This window comes from Haliotis rubra, unplaced genomic scaffold (assembly GCF_003918875.1).
Source record: "Haliotis rubra isolate DU_JTF1 unplaced genomic scaffold, ASM391887v1 Scf1812, whole genome shotgun sequence".
NCBI lineage: Eukaryota > Metazoa > Mollusca > Gastropoda > Lepetellida > Haliotidae > Haliotis > Haliotis rubra.
In genome coordinates, this window is record NW_025765795.1 from 12,319 (window position 1) to 21,349 (window position 9,031).

Sequence of the window (9,031 nt, forward strand, 5' to 3'; positions counted from 1 at the left end):
GTGACCTGGGTGTTAACAGACTGAAGTGCATGTGTGTAAAGAAAGACATTTAGTAGTTATTTGTAACAAATGCCTACTTCTGTCGATTATTATCTAATCAAAGTTTATACATGAATATTTCAAAATTGAATATGGAAACTTCATTAAAAATTGTCAAAAAAACACGAAACTGTTTCAATTCACGTCCATATATTTTGGTACTTCTCTACAAATACTCATGCTTATCTACATCACATAGGCTCACATTGCGGAACATTTTTTCATAGCTTGGTATCCTGGACTGGATAAAATAAAACAAACAATATCATTTGGTATCAACCGCCCGGATTTTACCGGACGCAACATAATGCGACTTAGTCGTATACAAGTTGGGATGAACTCAGTATTGGAATACGAGTCTTTTGAACATAACTGATATTTTGGTTCTGGTAATATGATTCACAAACATCACTTGCCTGTAAACATATACTCTGATGGTTGTGTAGATAACTGTGTACGTGTGCAAAATTTATATTATGCATTTTTATTTCTTAAAAAGTATAATAATGATATTTTGTAGTTATACATATATAGAACGTCATAACAGTGCATTTGGATGTTTTGTATTCAACGAGAAGATGTCATGGAAGCAGAGAAACAACGAGTTCAATACAAAACATCCACATGCACTGGTATGACGTTCTATATTTATCATATACCCTCTTATTCCGCATTAATCTGTTACTTAATAAAACAAATCGAGCTTTGGAGAAAGAAGAACCGGCAGGGGTTCAATACGGAATCTGGGGTGCAATACGGAATGTGACCACGTCATCCGTATTGCACCCCTGTATTACCAGCCTAAGTTTACATGGGTATATAATAATTTATATTATGCAATATCAAGTTCTTTTCCTGAACTGCAAACAACGTATTGATATTTTATACTCAAGAGTGTCCTGCTTGACAATGGTGTAAGAATTTATACCGCCATTGACTGATATATTGTCACGACAGTACTTGAGCCGTTAATTGTCATTCGGAACAGAAGTCCTTTCTAAACATTATTTTATTCATACAATACATATGGATTAGTGAACAACCTGTTACAGCTAATGCGAATATCGCCCCTATAACATAGCACACGTATCTATATTTATATATGGATATTGCATATTGAACAGAGATACTTAGGAATGTCGAAAACTAATGCGAGTGAAGAGTAGGTTCTTTTCCTTATGAACATCGATTCTGCCCTTTAAGTGGATGAGATTCCTACTACTAGCAAACAGGACATTTTTTCACCAAAAAGAGAAGAGCTTTCAAAGAACTAGAGTGAGCGGAACATTCTTTTATCGGGAACAACGAATTTTCAGAAAGAGATCAACAGCAAGCAAATCAAGTTCTCTATCCTATAAAATTACGCATTAGGATTACGTCTTTCCATATAAACTATGTATATTTCGCTTTGTATGGAAGGTTTCTTTTCAGCTGACTTGGGAACCTAGGGGTCTGGCATCTGGTTTTAACCTTTCACAGCTACTCAAACAATGCTTTTTGCAATAATTAAGTTAAATCATATTGTCAGTTTCTAACCATTCTTTATCCACAGTCTTCTTACATGCACGATTTGTATTTTGCTCTTTTCATTGGATATATCATTTTCTGTTCCTGTTATCATCCGCGTACAAAAGGGAATTAACAGACTTACTATTACAAACTTAGATTCCCTACTTTATATCAAATTAGAATGGGATTCAGTTTATCAGACATGATAGAAGTCCACTGGATCTTATCCTCCCATAGCACAGTGTGAGGCAAGAGTAGTATATGTTGTATGTAACAATCGAGGACTACATCTGTCAATGAAACTGGCCTATAAACCTCTTGCCACATTGAACAAGGTATGCCACATACAAGCGATTGCTGTATAGTGGTGGCATATGCGTAGAGGCTGCAGTTGATAACGTCACATGGAATAGAGGGGGGTTGTATACATTTGCATTGGCTGTATGATACAGTCAAGGTAGCAGTCTCCACAGACTGATAGATATAGATATACATCTGAAAATATCCTTTTCTTCTCTCTCTTAACATGATATTGGTTGAAACTGAGTATGATGAAATAGGTCAAACCAAATCGAATTTCTTTGGAATCCGAAGGTAAGGGAGATCTGGCTGTAAAACTTGTTGCATGTTATATTTCACTATGCCGCAGTTTAACGCATTTCAGCTGTATGTATGTTTCCTTGTGTACGCGAAAATGAAAACTATTTTACTACAATTTACCGCAGTGCAGTTATCACAATTTACCGCAACGCAGTTACTACAATTTACTGCAGTGCAGTTATCACAATTTACCGCAGTTTATTACATTTTATCGAATTTTTGTGTTTTTTTTTACATTTTACCGGCCTATTACATCGTACGTTGTAAGAAAACATCCTACAATATGCGTGTCACTGCACATCCGAACCAAGCAGGCGGGTAGAAGAGCGGGCGGGTAGAAGAGCAGGCGGGTAGAAAAGCGGGCGGGTAGAGGAGCAGGCGGGTAGAAAAGCGGGCGGGTAGAAGAGCGGGCGGATAGAAGAGCGGGCGGGGCAGTTCAACCCCAGTATCATTATACAGGAGACGATTGATACACTGAGGTTGTCGACACAGGTATGTTTTATTCGCATATTATGTGACCGCTAGTTTAATCAGATGCACGTCATTCTATAGGACACGAAACACGATTCTTCTGGTCGGTGTATGTAGGGGAGACAACTCCAGGAACCTTATTGTGTCATAAGTGAAAACCTTCCCTTTGCAACAAATGTTCCCAAATGTATCAGAAAGTCCGGTTTCCCTGCTCATTGGGTGGTTAGTATCTGAGGAGGGGCAACTTTTAAAGAAACCACTATCATAATGTGTAGGGAACAGAAAACGAAAGCCTTAACTTACAGGGGCGGGTACATATTTTTAGAAAGGGGGCTGCACAAACCATTTTTACCCGTTTTCACGAGAGCTTCAATGGTCATTTATGGCGCACCCTGGATATTCCTATGACTTATGTCTGCAGAGATTGTCACAAAGCCGTGGGTCCCACTGTCGTGAATACCACTACGGGAAGTGTACGTGTGGCGTTACTATTGATTTTCTTTCAAAGAAGGCAACAATGAGATGTCACTTGAAAAGACAAAATATATCTTTAAATACGAAACTTCAAGAAATACAAGCAGCCCTGTAGAAATAAACAGGAAACAATAAGAGAAAAGATTAGAGTGAAACAATGAAGTTAAAAAATGCCAAGTGAAAACATCCGGCTTTAACTGTTAGCTGCTGATGAAAACAGACATGGACGAAAAACTGCGATAAATTCAAATTGGATGAATTGCAGTCAAAGATGTAAACATCTTCTTGTTCTTAAATACTTGTTTCAAGAGTACATCTGTCACGGTCCACTGATTTTAGAGATATTTGTTGAATCTGGCTTTGATTTTGTTAATATATTGCTTCCATAGGCACGATATGGCTGAAATAACTGTCAATGTAACTCATTTACTCACTCACCCACTCACCCACTCACTCATTCTACACACAATCATGAAACATTACTGGAATCCAGTTTCCAGAATCATTTTTATGAAAACGAAACTAGTCCAGAGAAAGAAGCAACGGCTGATGAAACTGTCTTCCTTGCGGGAGCACACACACGTCAAGGATTGGGGTACTGCTTATCAGAAGCAGCAGCTGATGAAACTTTCTTCCGTGTGGGATCATAACGATGACTGCATATTCCAAACGTCAGGTTCCAGAAGAGAGGGCGCCCAAACGGTGTTATAGGTGTTGTCAACATTTAAGTGAGTGAGTGATTGGGGTCAAACGTATCGTCACATCGGCAGTATTTCAGCCAAGACAAGGGTAAAACATACATCACAACAAATATATTTCAGCAGTATAAAATCCTTCCGTAGGATGATAGTGTGACAGCTAGAATATCAGTAATATATACTCAGCAGCAAAAAAAACGTCAGTACCAATTCAAAATTAGAAAGGCACTGTAATCAAATCATTACAGATATGGACATAATAAGAGGATCAAAAACACTTTTGGGGTACCATATCTTGACACATCAATAAATAACTCAGCACAATTTCAAGACATTACGTGAACGTTTGCAGTCCATTCGGACTCTTGACTTCAATATCAAGTGTGACCACCACGAGCGGCAATAACTGCAGCACAGCGTCTATGCATGGAGTGCACCAATCGATTGATGAAGGCCATTGGCACTTTGAACCACGCTCTGGCGCAATAAATCGGCTGTGTTCGGCCTTGGTATGACATTATTCAGTCTCCTCTGAATTTCATCCCAAAGATGTTCAATTGGGTTTAAATCAGGATTAAGGGCTGGTAACTGCATAATGTTGACACCGTTCTGCTGTAGTCCCATGTAGCTCTGGCAGTATGGGCCCGGACGTTATCATGCTGGAAAATGTTGTTCCGGTGACGTGCTAAATGTGGTATGGTGGGGTCTGAGAGCTTGGTCGATGTAGCGCGCCGCTTTGATACCGCCTCCTCTCCCTGGACAAAGATTCTGGAAGACCACAGGACCCACTCTCTGGTTCAGGTCTATTCCACGACATACCATTATGCCTGCACCTCCCCATGAGTCTCTTTCCATAACACATTGGTCTGAGTAACGCTGACCACGTCGTCGCCATATTCTTGTTCTGCCATCTGCAGTTGATATGCAGTACCGACTCTCATCTGTGAACAGACCAGTTCTCCATTGCCTGTATCGCCAGGTTTGGTGTTGTAGGGCAAACTGTAGACGTTCACCCCGATGACGAGGGGTGGGGATAGGTCCACGGTAAGGTCTACGGCAATGGAGATGTTGTCAAAAATATACAATCAAAACATTAAATGAGTTTACAGTTATCCGTTTCTGCGATGGAAAATTCCAAACCGACGTTGCTTTTGCTGCTTAGTATATGTGAATCTAGTTTGAGAGCAAATAAAGAATGACACGATCAATACAGGTGAGAGGTGCTAGACATCGCTAGCCGATTAAGTTAGGCTGCCATGCTTGGGACCGTGGGGACTGAAAATATGTCTTCTACCTGCGCAGTTACCAAACTGGATTTACAAAATTTCACCTGATAGTGATTGCACGCAATGTTAACCATTTATTAAAAAGTTGAAATATACTACGATTAAGGCTGATGGTTATACATATTCATTGAATTATATTGGCTGATATCAGGGAGACAGTAGTTTCCAGTACTTCATATCCCGTCAAGGACACATGCACAAAGAATCCAAAGTTAACAATCATATTTTACCTATGTCTGAAATAATAAAAAATGTTGCAATTAATTCAGTTACTTAATTCAAAATAAGAAAATGATTAAAAAGATATTTCCGAGACGATGATTTAAAATAATCATCCTTTGTGGACATGGCAGCACATTCCATCAAAGATATTTTAAAAAGTGATTCTAGTAACTGTTTCAGTAGTTGATAATGGATGTTAGCAGTATCGTGAACTTGTTGCAGCATTGGATCTCATTGTGAAGATCGTATATTATTTTGTTCATATTAATTAGATAATGGTACTTTAGATAGATGTATTACGGTAGATGTAAAAATGGGTTTTGAGTGAGTGAGTGATTGAGTTTATTTTTACGCCGCTTTTGGCAATATCACGGCGGGGGACACCAAAATAATGAGCTTCACACATTGTACCCATGTAGAGAGAGAACCCGTATGAGCTAGTTTCGCACCTATGTGCACCAGCTGATAACTGGAACAGATAAAAATAATGAATGATAGTAATTATATCGTTAGACCATCATTTATTGTTAACAAATTTCAAACTATCAAAAGTCAGATATGAAGGACAACACGAAGATCGCCAATCATGATTGGGTAAACAAATTTGCATAAACTGATCATCAAAATTACTATACGGTTTTTGTTAACTAAGTGTTACTGGAAATATATTTCACATAAGTTTTATCTGTATTAGATTGTGACAAACAACAAACCTTGGCCATTGTACAACTTGAATACAAATCTTGTAATCTACGTTAACATAACAACACCACATGTATACAGACATTTAGAAACAAAATACCGGTGAAATGTTGCTATACTATTACACAGAGTTACATTAAGAGATAAAAAGTCATTACTGTTTCTTCGTTTCATTCATAATCTAAAGTACAGACGGTACAGAAGCACGGTTAAAATCCATCAAAACTGTAATCACGTTACCTGTTTAGTTTGATGTAGAATATCAACAATCTGATAAACCAGTTAAAAGTATATAATCATTCAATGTTTAGAAGAGGTCATGGCGTAACTTTAGAACCACAAAACTGGCTTACCTGAGTAGGCCTGATAGTATGTGGTCAACTGTAAAGTATCACTGGACAATCGCGCACATTTCAATCACGCTACTGAACAAAATGTCTGTCATGCCATGAACTTTAGGTGCTTGGATGACTGCGCCAATGTTACTTCTGGAACCAGAGGATGGTCAGTGCCAAATGTATGTTACTCTTGTGTGTATACCGAGAAAAGATGATGCTCCTTTGGAAATGCGGTCACGTAGATTAGATAACGTAGATTACAAAGGCGCCCGTTAGCACCCACCAAACGTTTAAAGTGTAAAGGAAGGAAGAGAGAGTGAGTGAGTGAGTGAGGTGAGTCAGTGCGTGCGTGAGTATGGTTTTACGCCGCCTTTTGCGGGGGACACCAGAAATGGGCTTCACAGTGTAAAGAAAGAGCATCGCCTTCACTTAGTTATTACTAATGAATAGGTACATTCATTTTAAAACCCCTTTGGTGACACTGGGAGTACTGTTTTTTGTTTATCTTATGGTGGTCACGTAGATTACATCCAATCTCTGCAACTTTAAACCCGTGAAGCGTCATTGTGAGACATCGCCTGAAATTTAGAGGCTATGAGATTGATATTATATAGTCCCAATATAAAACTGTAAATAAGGCATACTATCCAATAAATACATATACCTTTTTAAATAATTACATGGTCATTTTCATGGGGTAACGTGGATTACACGTTTATGGAGACATCATATTAAACATAAATTCTAAAAAAAATATACCATATGCAGATATTTTCTGGGTATGGACGAAAGGGACAATACTTTAAGTCGAAAATGCAATCTGTTTTGTTCACACTAGATGAATATTTACTTTGTAATATTCACTCAAAATGTGTTACTATCGTAGGAAACATGCACATGAATAACAGATCATTAACAATTTCTATGTCTCGGGTACCTACCAAGCCTGTCGGCTAACATAAACATGACATGAACAGGTTGAATGAGTAAACAAGTAATGCGGAGACACGTAAAATTACAAAAGGTGCACATTTCGTGAGAATAGATGTTTGTTACGGGAGGTCAGTATAAATAATTGGGAGGGTCGTAATTTCTACAGTCACCCAGGATCAACATCTTGTGAAACATGGAACATAAAGACATCTTACGCTGATTGGCATACGTGTTTACAATGGTTACTTTCATACATGACTGAGTATATTTGTCAAGAGACCTTTAAGTTATCTAACAATTCTAGATTACACACGCACACGCACACACGCACACACACACACACACACACACTATACTCTGTGAATCGTATAAACATTTGTAAAGTTCCTCTATACAATAATATTATAAGATAAATACAAACCGAAATTCCGGATCATCGAGGCAAATTAAATATGCATAGATTGGTAACAAGCTAAAATCGTCCGGGAGGCGAGAAATCCGGATTATCGGGGTCCGGACTAACGGGGCTTCTCTGTACTGTAAACACATAAGCTGGCATTTCAAGGGAGATAATTCTCTATGCATTGTATAGACAGACAGACAGTCAGACAAACTGACAGACAATACTTCATTACCTTAAAAGAAATTCGTTTTGGATCACAGAGCTTGACAAAATACAAATGAATAACAACATAAAATATGAAATTATTAAAAACATGAAAAGATATAAATATGTGCTTGAATATATTTAAATGAATAAGATGATAACTGGACATTCAACATTTGCTTCAAATTGCAATACTTTAAGGTACAAAAGACGTTCGAGCTCGTTAAGTGATTGACACTCTATAGCGGCGGCCCGAAGGTAAAAGCTTGTACTCTTGATTTAAAAAATGTGTTGTGTCATTAATGATTTTTTCAGACGTTGAAAGTACTTGCCGCTCAAACAGAAGTGAAAGAATATCGAAAGTGACCCCGGCTATTTTACGAGCTGTATTTACAATTTTGTTAAGTTTGGATTTGTTTTTGACTGAAAGAGACTCGAACCAGTACTGAGAAGAAAAATGAGTCTACTCTGAATAAAAGTTGTAGAAAACAACATCATAACAGACTGGGGAACATTAAAATATAGCAGTTTGCGCATTAGATGGAGGCGTTGTTGACATTTACTGTACAGGGCATCTGTGTTGGTGTTCCACGTTAACCTGCTATCAATAAAAGTTCCAAGGTACTTGTACTCAGTGACTGTGTCAGTTGGTTCATCATTAATGAACAAAGGTGGTACTGTTTGGGAGTTAGTTCTGAAATCAATACACAGTTCTTTTGTCGTTTTCACATTTAAAATCAAATGATTCTCTATACACCATGATGTGACAACATACTGTGTATTATATATACATAAGCTGGTATTTCAGGAGAGATAAAATTATGCTTCTAGTTGTTTCAGAGTGACATTTCCTTTATATATTTTATACCCAAATCGTATGCTACTGTTAACACATGAGTTATAACTTCCAAGGACATGACTAATAAACATGTTTATGTTGTCTTAGAACTAGATTATCTAGATTAACTATTAGTTTTGAGTTGTTGCATTTGTTTCTATATATAAATGCCATTTTTTCCTACAATCGGTTTCGAAATGGCAAATCTCCAGAGCGGAGTTTGTGACATCCCAGAGAGGTGGTCAGCAATTACTCTATGCAAGCGCAAGTGACTGAAAGTCAATCGTAAGGTTTCTAAACACTGGAATTGTGTA